The sequence below is a fragment of the Muntiacus reevesi genome, chromosome 13 (assembly GCF_963930625.1).
Source record: "Muntiacus reevesi chromosome 13, mMunRee1.1, whole genome shotgun sequence".
Lineage (NCBI taxonomy): Eukaryota > Metazoa > Chordata > Mammalia > Artiodactyla > Cervidae > Muntiacus > Muntiacus reevesi.
Genome location: NC_089261.1, coordinates 3,806,689 through 3,820,695, shown reverse-complemented (window position 1 = coordinate 3,820,695; position 14,007 = coordinate 3,806,689).

The following is a 14,007-nucleotide window of genomic DNA, read 5'->3' as shown; positions in this document are numbered from 1 at the left end:
TCGGGAGCATCCCCAGCGCCCGCAGCCCAGCGAGTCGCCGAGCGCTTGGGCCCTGAGCCCGGCGGGCGGGCCTGGACGCTTTGTCCCCGGCTGTCCGGGAGATGCTGCCGCGCACGGGTTGGACGCAGAGGTTCGTCTGCTCGGGAAGAACCGGCGACCGCCGCCAGGGAGCCCGACTTGGAGCCCCAGGCTGCAGGCACAGCGTGTGCGGGCGGGAATTTCCCACACTTGAGAGGGAACGAAGTATGTGTTCCAAACTTTCCACCGTTCCAAACTGAGCGCTTCCATTAAGAGAAGCGGTGTGCGGGGGGGAAAAGCATTCTGGGTATTAGCATGCAAATGAACGGCCCCGGCTTCCAACTCCTCTCGGGATTCCCACCGCCGCGCGCCCTAGTTGTGCCGAGCCACGCGCGCCCGGGGGCTTCCGGGCGTGGCGCGGCGGGAGGACTCGAGTTCGAATTCGAGACTTCTGCCCGCTGGTTGTGTGTCCTGGTGCCCGTCACTCGGTGTCTCCGAACCTCAGTTAAACTCTCAGTTTGCTAATAGGTACACCGAGGACAGCAGCACCTGTCTCGAAGTCTGCACAGCACGTAATTCTGGGCCAGCTCTTTCTACTTACACACCTCCACATTTCTAGGTCAGAGTAGGTGTAGAACACCTGCTGAAGAAAATAAGTGATGACGCTTAGAGGCTTGAAGGAAGTTCTCTGGACCCGGAGCCAGGCCGTCTGTATTCTAAGCCCAAACTAGCTGTGCCACCTCAGGCTACTGCCTTAACCTCTCTGAGCCACAGCTCAGATCCTTTGGTGGATTCTGGGAACCGGCAGTTTTTGTGTTGGAGAGCAGCGACAAAGAAAGAGGGACGGGATCTAATTATTGAGTGCTTATGGTATAACACACAGCCTCTCTCCAAGATAGAGATACTCTCGTTCTACCGCTGAAGAGAACGAATGACTTGCCCTAGACCACACAGGTGGCGGTGGAGCCAGGAATCTACCTGGGTCTGCCCATTCTTTGCCAGTGGCTCCTAAAGCCCCCTCAGTGTCTCCACATGAACTCGGAACTGATTCTCAGTCTGCTGTGTTTAGAAAGCAGGGTGCTGAGACATTCATCCTGGAGGGGTCAGTTTGAGAACATGGGTTCACAGAGTGCTCTCAGAACTGTTCCACAGTGCTCTGAGGAAAACAGAAGATGCATTCAGCCCCATTTTGCAGATAGGAAGCCTGAGGCTCAGGGAACTTGAGTGAGTGGCCCTTGATCCCACTATGGGGAAGTGGCCAGAGAGGATCTAGATCCCAGTCCTGACTGCTACTGGGAGCCTTTTTCTGCATGTCATCTGGGCAGAATAATCGTGTGGTTGGCCTGTGATGGTCTCCCATTTTCATCTATGGCTGAACTTTTCATCTTGCCTATCTCTTAGGTTCTTTCTTTTTTGATAGAATTGAGGTGAAATTCACATAAAATTATCCATTTTAAAGTGTGTAATTCAGCAGCGCTTATTACATTCATAGTGTTGTGCAAACAAGACCTCTTATCAAGTTCCAAGACACTTCTGTTACCCTAAGAAAATTCTGTCTCCACTCCCCACTTCCTCCAGCCCCTGGCAACCACCGGTCTCCATTCTGTTTCTATGGATTTCCTTGTTCTAGATATTTAATATAAATGGAATCACACTATATTTGATCTTTTGAGTCTGGCTTTTTTTACTTAGCATAATGTTTTCGAGGTTCATCCACGTTGTAGCACTATCATTACTTTTTATGGCTGAATTCCACAGTTTGGATATGCTTCCTTTTATTTATCTGTTCATCAGGTTGATGGTCTTTTGGCTACAGTGAGTAGTACCACTATGAACATCCAATTACAAATGTTTGCTTAAGTACCTGTTTTCAATTCTTTGGGTATATACCTATCAGTAGAATTGGTATCATATGATAATCTATGATATAAATTCTGTGTTTAACTGTTTTCCACAGTGGCGTCACCATTGTGGCTTCATCATTTTACATTACTACCACACGTGTCTTTTTATGAGCAATTTTAGGCTGATCAAGCCTCTCATTTTATGAATAAACATGCTGGGGCTCAGAGAGGTTAAGTAACTTGCCCAAGGTCCCACAGCAAGGTTCAGGCTAGAATCAAATTTTCCTGAGTCCGTAGCCTTCCACCCACTAAGAGTCTCCTACCCATCTTCAAAGACCTGAACTACTTGCCTGAGCATCTGATGACTGATTTGACGGACTGGTCCAGTGAACAGCTAAATCAACCATATTATGAAGCTCCTTCTCTTCTCTCAACATCTGTCCAAAGATCCCACCACCATGTTCCCAATTTCCAGATCACACCTTGAAAAGATGCAGAGCTCATAGTCCCTGTGTCTGCCTCCTGCTGCTGGCCTGCTGGGACCTCTTCTGTTTCTGTGGAAACCACACAGCTCCATTTTGGCAGTGCACCAGCGGGACGGCGAACTGAGAGCATCCTCATCTCCCAGGCTAAGTGGCTCTGTCAAGGCTGTTTGCTCACTAGATCCATATTTACTGAGCACCTACTAAGCACTAGTTTTTTTTGTTTGTTTTTTAAAAATTGTTTTAGATGCCAGGGATACAGCAGTGAACAAGTTAGACCACGAACTGTGCCCTCAAGGATCCCACAGCCTACGGAAGGAGACAGACAAAAAAAAAAAAGGATGTCAAAAAGACTTCTGTCTCCTCTCCCATTCTTCAGATTCTCCCATCCTTCCAGGTCCTGCTCAAATCCCACTTCCTCTGGGACATCCTCTCCACAAGCCCAGATCCAAGTAGTAACTCCTCTCATCTCTCACAGTCCTTTTTTTCCCTCCTGATTGCAAAAGTGATATGTGCATTGCAGGAAAATGTAGAAAATACATGGAAAAATAACAAAAAAAGATCTCCTATAATTTCATTACCAAGAGTTAAGCGCTGCCATTTCCTTCTGGTCTTTTTCTCCTACGTATGTATAATGTTTTTGTTTTTTAAACATGATTGGGTTCTATTTTATATACTGTTTTATATCTGGTCTCATAGCAATGTATTTTCTTCCCAGCATGTTTCGGTGTTCCTGTCTGGGAACAGGGTGTTGATAATAACAGTGGACATTTATTGAACAGTAACTGCCAGGCATGGCACTGAGAACATTAACTTGGTTTACCGTCTGTCATTCTTGAAGCTCCTTCGTGAGGTGCATGCTCTGGGATTCTCATTTTGCAGAGGAAGGCACTGGGGAATGGCCAGATGAGGAAGGGGCCGGCGTAGCCGAGTACGCATAAAGCAGAGTGGCACCAGGATCCCAACCGCTCCTGGGGCCTTCCCCACAAACCCAGACTGCCAGGCTTTGGTCAGGCAATTGGTTGTGAGCCAGGGATCCAACGGGAGCGGGGGATGGAGAGAAGCAAGCCAGAGGAGCACCTTGGTTTCTGCCAGGCAACCAGAAAGCACCCTTCACACCTTTATCGGGCTTGCTTAGAAGGCCTGTGACAGCAACGTGCCTCCTCTGCTGGCTCCCCAGTGCTGGGCTGTGTCAACAGGTCATTCATTGGGCCATGATGGCACCTCATGTAGGAGCAGGGCCCGGGGTCTGGAGCCAGACAGACAGTGTAGTTTTGGGTGAACTGTGCCAGAATTTTATTGAGTGCCTCCAGCCTTCCTCTGAGGGTAGGATTATTGCCCTCTTTCTATAGGTGAGATTACTGGGAAGTGAGGTGTTTCGTCCAAGCCTGCATTGGTGGAGGGTGGGGTCCAAGTCGAGAGCTGGCCTCCCTGACTCCAGCAGCCCGTCTCTTAGCACTGAACCCTAGGCCTCTTTTCTTTCTTGACAACTGAGTTTCCTTCGTGCCTGGGAAGAGCGTGCAAATCATTCGCCTCTTCACAGAGGATCCTGCAAGAGGCCCCAGAGTTTCTGCCCCCACCCCCACCCAGCTTATCTCAGCCTGTCTGTGCTGTGGTCTCCAGGGCCTGACAGGGACCCTGCGGGCTGGGGTTTATCATCAGCCATATTTCCTGCCTCTTTGTCACCAGCAGGACTTTCTGTCTCTTTCAGTTAATCAGGAACAAAAAAAAAAAGCAAAAAGGCTTTCTATGTAGTTATCTTATTTTTTTCCTATATGCAAATCTATGAGAATTTTTCTTCTTGCTCCTAATGAGTTGAAGATAAGCCGCGGTACCACTGGCGACGTGGGTGCAGGGAACATGGCAGATGATGAGCTGTTGTATGCACGCGCGCGCGCACACCCGTACACGGAAGACAGGTGGCTACCTGAAGGGAGCTGGCTCCAGATGCCAGACAGTCTGTATCCTTAATACAGAAGGAATGCTTAAAGATCAGTTAAAACGTAAACATCCCTCAAGTCAGGATATTTGTTTTACTGTGTTTTAGGCACTTTGTGAATTTGAAATTTTTCAAAATAAATGAATTAACTAAGAAAGGAACTCCGAACCACACAGCATTGCGAATGTACTAAATGCCGCTGAATTATGTACATTATGTTATCTTCATAATGTTATTGCATTATGTTAATCTTCAATTTAAATATTTTTTTCTTTTTTCTTTCCATCCATCTAGTAGGCTTTGTTGGTTTAGTTTTAAATAACATTTTTCATGACCTAATTATACAAAAGGTAAATGATTGCTACAAAATACAGAAATATAGAAATAAAATTGTTTTAAAAACAACCATAATCCCAACCAGCAGCAACCAAGTTACAACTGGGGGAGCATTTATTGGTAGTACTCTAATTTATATTCCTTTTCTTCTCTTTCTTGATACAAATACGTTAATTTTTAAAAGAATATCCCAGAGGAAAAAATGTGCAGAGAACACAAGCAGGCAACTCACAAAAAGGAAATGCAAACATCCCATAAAAACCAAAGACTATTTCCAGTGAACTAGTTGGTCTCCATTTAAATATGGCTTCCCCAGACAGCCTAAGTATTGAATTGGCCAACAAGTTTGTTCAGTTTTAAGAAAAAGACACATCCTTGGTGAAAATTAAAAATGTCTTACAGTTTTACGTAAAACTGAACAAACTTGTTGGCCAACCCAATAGTTAACTCTCAGTATGTTTCCAGTGGTGCCCGAAGCTGGCCCTTCCTTATTTTCACAAAACCTCTGACCTCACTGTTCCTCAGGTGATAACTACCCCTTAAGTCGTCTTCTTCCCTGCTAGACAGAGGCTCCCATGCAGAGAATCCTCTTATCTCATCCCACAGTATCTCCATTGCCTGGCACCGTGCATGTGATACACTTGTTGAATGAATCTATGAAGAAGGCCATTTTTGGCGATCGAATTATCAAATGTTTTGCTAGCTGTCATTATGGCTGCAAGGGCCCAGCAGGACCTGGTCTTGTCATGCTCTGAGATGGTGCCTCTGTGCAACTTTCTGGAAAGCAATGTTATAAAAGCCTAAGAAATACGTTTACCCTCTGACCTAGCAATTTCATTTGATGAAATCTGATGAAATAAGCACAGCTGTGCTCTTTAGATATGGGTTCAAGAATGTTCACTGGAGCTCCGTTCCTACTAATGACAACTGGAAACCATCAGCTGTTTGCACCAAACAAAGTGACAGCATGTGGGTTGAGTTAAGCTTTTAGCTGAAGATTGCACGGTAAAGTGTGGCCCAACCACCAGCTCCCTTTGAAAACTTTGTCAGCAGTATATGGCAGGATGGTCCCTGGGACGCCCTCGTTTCCCAGCCCTTGTCTCAGGACACAGAGCCTGGAGCACCCTTGGAGCTCAAAACAAAACATGTTTGTTGACGTGAACTGACTTCAGTGGAGAGACCACAGGGTAACCTGCCATGGGTGTCCATGCTGGGCCTCTGTCTCGGCTCTTCCCAGACCACTGCCCTCCTCTGAGCCTCAGTTTTCTTACCAAAAAATTGGCTCAAAAAAGTTAGCTCTTGTTATCACGGCTTGCCATGGTGGTGGTCAGCCTGGCTTAGACCATTTTTATTTTTATTGTTCATTTTACCAAAAAAAGGATTATTTGGAAATGAAAAGCAGAAGGAAAAAAAATGACCCACAGACCCATTATCCAAACAGAGGTACTAAAATGTTATTTTTGCCTAGCCCTTTCTTCTCCCAATTTTTTTTTTTAATCATGGTAAAATACACCATCCTAACCATTTTTAAATGTACCATTCAGTGGTTTTGAATACATTCAGCGGCTCAGCGGTAAAGAATCCGCCTGCAATGCAGGAGATATGGGTTCGATCCCTGGGTCAGGAAGATCGCCTGGAGAAGGAAATGGCAACCCAGTTCGGTTTTCTTGCCTAGGAAATCCCGTGGACAGAGGAGCCTGGTGGGCTACAGTCCACGGGGCCACAAGAGTTGTACACAACTTAGCGACTAAACAACAACAACAAATTGTACAACCATCACCACCATCCATCTCTGTAGCTCTTTCCATCCTGCAAAGCTGAAAGTGTATACTCTTTAAACAATAATTCCTCATTCCCGCCCCTCCACTGCCCCTGGTAACCACCAATCTACTGTCTGGATGATTTTGACTACTGTAAGTACCTCATATAAATGGAATCATACTATATTTGTCTTTTTTGTCTTCTTTCACTTAGTATACTGTCCTCAGTGTTCATCCATGATGTCAGAATTTCCTTCCTTTTTGAGCCTGATTCATATTCCCCTGCACATATGAACCGTGTCTTACTTATTCATTTATCCATTGATGGATACACAGGTTACTTCCTTATTTTGCTATTGTAAATGATGCTGCTATGAACATGGATGTATAAATAGCCTTTCCCCCCACCATTCCAACCTGTAGATTTTTTTTAAAGTCTTACAGTGATACTAATGAATGTATACAATTTTATCTTTCTGCTTCTTTTTTTTTTTTTTTTTTAATTTCTTTGGCTGCACCAGGTCCTCACCGAGGTGCACACGAGAGGGTCACTCTTCATTCTTCTTTTCTTTTAGTAGTGGCATGCAGGCTCTTAGTTGTGACCCATGAGATCTAATTCCCTTAATGATCTAATTCCCGGATTGAGCCCGGACCCCTTGCATTGGGAGCGTGGAGTCTTAGCCACGGCACCACCAGGTAAGTCACTATGCTGCTTCCTAAATGTACCGGGATGTCATGAATGCCCTGCATGTTCCCACTGGGGCTGGAGGTAGGTATGTTGGTGTGGCAGCCTCACCTTTCACCTTAAGCATTTCTAGAGTGTTTCATTCTATTTTTGTAATGAAAAGGGATTACTTTTGTAATTTGAAAAGCAATGAAGATTCCATAATGTCATGAGTACTTTTCAAGTCATTACATAAACATTAAATATAAGATAAGTAAACATTTTCATTTGAGGCAGAGTTTCCTGTTGCATGGATGGTTGTATTTTTATTTTTAATCAGTTTCTATGTTGGCCCTTTAGGTCATGTTCTTTTTATTTTTCTTTGCTGTTAGAGTCAGCAAAGAACTGAGATGAACATCTTTGCACATCACACATAGCGGGAGTTTCTAAATGATCATCTAATTTTGTATGCTGGGCTGGAATAGAGGAAGACAGCTTGTTGGGCCAGTGGTGCGTTCTCAAGGCATTTTTTTACTGGGAGAGCAGGTGAGAGATGAATAGAATTTGGGCAGGGGGCTTACAACAACAAAAGTGAAAAACAGATTTTAAAATAAGAGTTATCATGTAAATTACTGGAGTTTCCATAAATGAGCCTCAGGTCCACTCTGGAGCAGAGATTTGGGGTGTCAATCCAGACTGGTTAGTAGCGATTCACTCACCTCAGTCCAGGGCTGGGATGAAGGGTTACAGGGAGATGACACCTGCAGAAACTTGTGGTCTACCGGCCACATTCGCAAAACCGCTCTCAGACCTCTTGCAATTCCCTCTGAGGGCGTATGTAGTTCCAGCCATGGAGGAATTCCTGGGGAAGGACTAACTGGCCAGACTTGGATCCACTGCCACGTGGGTTCAGTCAACTGTGGTCAAAGGCAAGATCACATGGTGCAAACTTGGCTGCCAGGAGCCAGCCCTCATCTCTTTCTCCCCCAAAGCAATCGTGTCCTCTACAGACTGGCTTTCTCTATCTATCCAAGCACATGGCAGAAGAGGGCTACATTATGGATCCCAAATTTTGTCCTGGTCCTTATCCCAGGCACACTAACCAACTAGAAATGCTGAACTCCAATGTTGAGTCCCTTGGAAAGAAAACTGGATGAGCCCAGTTCAAGTCTCTTATTCACCCAGGTACCATGCCTGTGACCAGGAGAAAGGAAGGAGTCCTGTCCTAACAGAAGACTCCCACGTGGGGAGAGGGCAGTTCTCAGAAAATGCGGATTGTCATGAACTGGTCAGATACCTTACAAGATGAGGGCTCTTCCTGCTACAACTCCATCATGTCGTAGCTGCTAAACTGTGAAGCTTGAAAACGTTTTCTCAAAGGAGGGCCTTGCTTGGCTGTGTTCCACTGAAATGCCAGAGAAACTGAGGAGTCTTTTCCTTTTAAGGATTTCAGGACTAGAAACCTTTGTGCACAGAGACTGACCAGACTGGCCAGCACTGTGAGCTAGACTCCCTGCCGGGTCCTGACCATCCAAAGATGATCAGATATCATTTCAGCTCTGGGGATCCTGCCCCCGCCCGCAATATTGTGTCTGTATCAGTCAGGCTCATTTAGAAATCTGTTATTTCCGACACAGCCTGCTTTGCAACTTCCATATGACTACATTAGAAGGCACTAAATTGCATGAATTCATCAGAGAGTTGAGATCACAGGAACTAATAATGTACTTGATCTCCTTGCTTTGAATCATTTTTTTTTAAACAAAAATATTATGAAGGCACAGTGGTGAAATTAATATCCGGTTGGGATTTCCCAAGCAGCCGCAGAGGCCTGTCATTACGGAGCGGAATCTGGGCCAGACACCCTCGTGATGCTCTCCAGTGTCTGCCTTGGCTTGTGTTGTTAACACTTCTGCTGAAAGCAGGAGGGGAACACACTCAGTGCGGGACACAGGTTCATCTCGGTTGTTGCTGTTGTTCAGTGCTAAGTCGTGTCCGACTATTTATTTGCCACCCATGGATTGCAGCACCAGGCTCCTCTCTGCTCCACTGTCTCTGACTTTGCTCAGATTCATGTCCAATCAAGTTTGTGATGCTATCTAACCGTCTTGTCCTCTGTCACCCCCCTCTCCTGCCTTCAATCTTCCCCAGCATCAGAGTCTTTTCCAGTGAGTTGGTACTTCGCATCTGGTGGCCAAAATAATGGAGCTTCAGCATCAGTCGTTCTAATGAATATTCTCTGGGTACCGGTACCGACCCTTCCATCTACAAGCTGGGTCACTGTGGATGGTTCATCTCCCTTCTCTGAGCCTCAGAAAAAAGGACTAGCTGCCTCTTAAGTTCTATTCCACAGATCCAGGGACTCACTGCTGTTAAATCCTTGGAGCTGGGGATTCCAGTGAGCAGCAAAAGGAAATGGTCACATATTGCTTCATTAGATAGTGCCTGAATTGACTACACAGAATTTGTGTTTCTCTTATTATTTTTTAAACAAATCTTAAAGATTCTGAATAGAAGGGACAAAGGTGATTTTAAAAACAAGAAAAAGCTGAGCATCATCTTTTAACACATCCAGGTACATGTTGCTGCTAACATCATTTTGTTTTAAAGCTACATAAACTGTGCTGCTGTCTCAGTCGGGTTTTTTCATCTTCTTTTATCTCGTGTGCCTCACACGGAAGCAGAGATCCTAGGTGTTTTCCTCTGGGCTAATCTGCGGGACCCAGTGCAAAATGAAAACTCGGGGTCTGCTTGTATACAAGACAGGAAGAAAAGTGGTGTTGAAAGTAATAGCATGTAAGGCTTTTTCCTTTCATCTGTGATCACTCTTTCTATTAATATCTGTCTCAACTTACGGTGTTTTTCATTTCCTATTTAACATAGTTCCAAGGAGAGAAAAAATAAAAATTTTAAAGTATTAGTATGAATTTTATCATTCCCCTTGACATTGTGCAATGCCAGTTTTAATTGCAAAAATCTACGAGAGTCTAACTCTGACACAGTTACCCAATTACACAATTTGCGTTTTGTAACTTGTCCACAGGTCTGTGTTTTGTGCTTGCCACAGCAGTGGAAGCGCTGCACAAAACGCACTCAACTGTTTTTATTTCACTTCTCAAGACACGCGCATTCCAGCAACAGCTTACTGATGAGTCAGGGCAGACTGGAAGGAAAAGAAACTCTGGGTTGCTCCGTCTTTGCATTTTCTCCTGTTGTCATTTTCAGCGTAAGTACTTGGCTGATAACAAAGGCACATGAGTGAGAGAGAATACAGCCGGGCTCTTTGGTCATTCATCTTTCTGAAAATGTTAGTGTCTTCTTTCTGCACTCAGGCAAGTCCCAATTCAAACGGAAGACATGGCCTCGCAGGGCTGTGTGCCCGCTTACCCTCAGAGGAAACCTTTGACCTTGTGCTTGCTCTGGGTCTCGATGAATTCCCAGATAGCGTGGTGCCCCTGGAATCTGTGCCCACCGGGCATCCAGAACGCTGGATCCATTCTCTGTGTGTCCGTGCTGTGATCAGTCATGTCTGACTCTTTGTGACCGCATGGACTGTAACCCGCCAGGTTCCTCGGTCCTTGGGATTATCCAGGCAAGAGTACTGGAGTGAGTTGCCGTTTCTTTCTCCAGGGGATCTTCCCCACCCAGGGATTGAACCCACATCTCTTGCATTGGCAGGCGGATTTTTTACCACTGAGGCACCAGGGAGCCCAGATTTTGACTATTTGTTGATTTGTGTGATTGCGTTCCTTCACGCCATGCCGTCTTTTCTCCACTGATAGCTCTTCCAGGCCAGACAATGTGTTGGTTGTTGCTCAGAGCAAGTGCTCGGAAAACACCTGTTTGAAGGAGAGGTGAGTGCCAGGAGTATTTTCCCAAAGGGATTCTGATAAACCACTATTGTTAATGAACAGAGAAGTTCCTCATGATATAATGTTGAGTTCAAAGAAAGATTGGTGTGAAACAGTATAAAGAATGATTCCCTTGTAGCAACATGGATGGACCTAGACATTATCACACTGTCAGACAAAGACAAATATATGATACCACTTATATGTGGAATTTAAAATATGATACAAGTGAATTTATTTACAAGAGAGAAGTAGGCTCGCAGACATAGAAAATAAAGTTATAGTTACCAAAGGGGAAGGGTGTTGTGTGTGCCTAGATGCTCAGCCGCGCCTGACTCTTTGTGACCCCGTGGACTGCAGCCCACCAGGCTCCTCTGTCCATGGGATTTCCAGGCAAGAATACACGAGTGGGTTGCCATTGCCTTTTCCAGGGCATCTTCCCAGCCCAGGGATCGAAGCCACGTCTCTTTTGTCTCCTACATTGGCAGGAAGATTCTTTACCCCAAGGTCAAGTTATCCCCTCTCTCCATACACACTGGACACTAGAAGGAAGTCACTATACAGAGCGGGCACCTATGTGGTAGGGACTTCTGTTCCCCTTCCTCATGAATGGAAGAGTTGTATAAATCATTTGGAATTTTGCACAGGTTTGTCTCTTTGCCCATGTCTTTTTTTAAATGTTTATTTGTTTATTTGACTGCATCAAGTCTTGGTTACGGCATGTGGGATCCAGTTCCCTGACCAGGGATTAAACCCAGGCCCCCTGCTTTGGGAGCTTGGCATATCGGCCACTGGGCCACCAGGGAAGGCCTTTACCCTGTACTTATTAATCAATCATTTACACCGATATGGACTCATGGACATTTATTATTTATCCTTGGGGTGTGTGTTGTGTTCCTGCATAGCTCAGTCGGTAAAGAAACTGCCTGCAATGCTGGAGACCTGGGTTCAATTCCTAGGTCGGGAAGGTGCCTTGGAGAAGGAAATGGCAACCCACTCCAGTATTCTTGCTTGGAAAATCCCATGGACAGAGGAGCCATAGGTCGCAAGAGTTGGACATGACTTAGCACTCTCTTTTTCTTTCTTTCTTTTGGGGTATGTACTTCTTTCTTTATCTTATTGCTCACATTGCTCTAGTTTTGGCCATTGGGAGCTTGTATCTATAGGATTTTATGTGAATTTTTTGTTTTGTTTTTGTTTTCATAAAAATTAGGTAAACTGCATGTGTGTGTACATGCTAAGTCGCTTCAGTCATGTCCGACTCTTTGCAACCCTGAGAACGGTAGCCTTCCAGGCTCCTCTGTCCATGGGATTCTCTGGGCAAGAATACTGGAGTAGGTTTCCATGCCCTCCTCCAGGGGATCTTCCTGACCCAGGGATCAAACCCACGTCCTTTATGTCTTCTGCACTGGCAGGGGGGTTCTTTACCGCTAGCGTCACCTGAGGAGCCCTCCCTTTTAGTATCTATGCATAATTCTGTATTGTTCATACACAGAATGGATTCTACTGTTCTTCTACTGATGGACATTGGATTGTTGCAGGGTTTTTTTTGGCAACGACAAACAATACTACCATAAACATTCTTGTACTTATTCAGAAATTATACGATAGATTCCCCAAAGTGGAATGCAGGGTCAAAAGGCATGTACGTTTTAAATTTTGGTGAATACTGTCATTTTATTTCCCAAAAGGATGATCACAATTCACCTTTCAAGTAACGGGGAATGAGAGTGCTCCTTTTTTCCACATTCTTACTACTACTGGATGTCATTTCTCTATTTTTATCAATATAATGGGGACAAAATGCTATCTCCTTATTTATTTAGTTAGAATTCCTCTGGTCAGTAGGCCCCATAAGCTGTTTTCATATATTTACTGACCATTTGGGTTTTCTCTTGGAATTTCCTATTCGTACCCTTTGCTCACTCCTGTTAAATCACTCATCTTTTTTCTCACAACAATTTGTAGAGGCTTTTTCATATAGTATCAATAAAATTGATAATGCTTTGTTTTTAGTATGTGTTGTAAATATATTTTTATCAGTTGGTTCCTTATATTTGACTTTGTTGTGGGTGTCTCCTGCAGTCCAAAAATATGTTGTTTTGTAGCTAAATTTGCCAGTCATTTCCTTTAAGGCCCCGGGTTTGTCTTATTTTAGGAGGCTCCACTCACCCAAGTTTTTATAAATGCTTTCTTCATGTTCTCTTGATTGTGGTCATTTTAGAAGGTTTAGTATTGCACCATGGCATGTAAAACATGGCACTCGTGCCGTGGTACAGCTCCATGTACACCATTGTCCTCTGCGCTCAGTCACGCTCCACGTGTCTATACAAAGCTCACAATGCAGTATTACTGATTTTGCTTTAAACAGTTGTCTTTCTAAGGAAATATAAAACCAAAATTTTCCAGTTTTACCGAGACACGGTTAATATGTAATTTAAAAGACAACTTAAAAAATATTAAAAAAAATATTTATCTACATATTTGTCATTTCCAGCGCTCTTCGTCATCAGAGTTCCATCTGGAGAATTTCCTTGAGCATTTCTTGTGGCTGGCAGTGAACTTGCCTTAACTTTCATTTATCTTTATGAAGCCCGTCTTTATTTCTTACTTTCCTTTTTTCCTGAACTTTGAAGTTTTTATTTTGTAATCAGATGCAGCTGATGAACAGTGCTGTGGTAGCTTCAGGTGCAGTGAAGGGGCTCAGCCGTACACATGCACGTATCCCTGCTCCCCCAGGCCCCGCTCCCGTTTAGGCTGCGCGTGACACTGACACCCTCACTTTCTTAGAAAATTTTTACAGGGTAGACTTCTGTTCTCTATTCTGGAAAACAGGTTCTCTGTGTTAGCACGTGGAGGGCCTTGCGCTGGCATCCTCTTACATCTGTTTCTGATGAGGCGGGACTTGTCATTTGTACTGTTTTCCTGCATATGCCTTTGTTCCTCTGCTGCTGCCTGATTTTCTCTTTAGCCAAGGTTTTCAGCACTTTGGATGTGGTGTTCCTAGGTGTGTGTTTGTGTTTATCCTACTTGAGCTTTGCTGAGCTTCTTGGATCCTTGGGATTATGTGTTCTGCCAAACTTGGGGAGATTTTGGCCCTTCTTTCTTTCTTT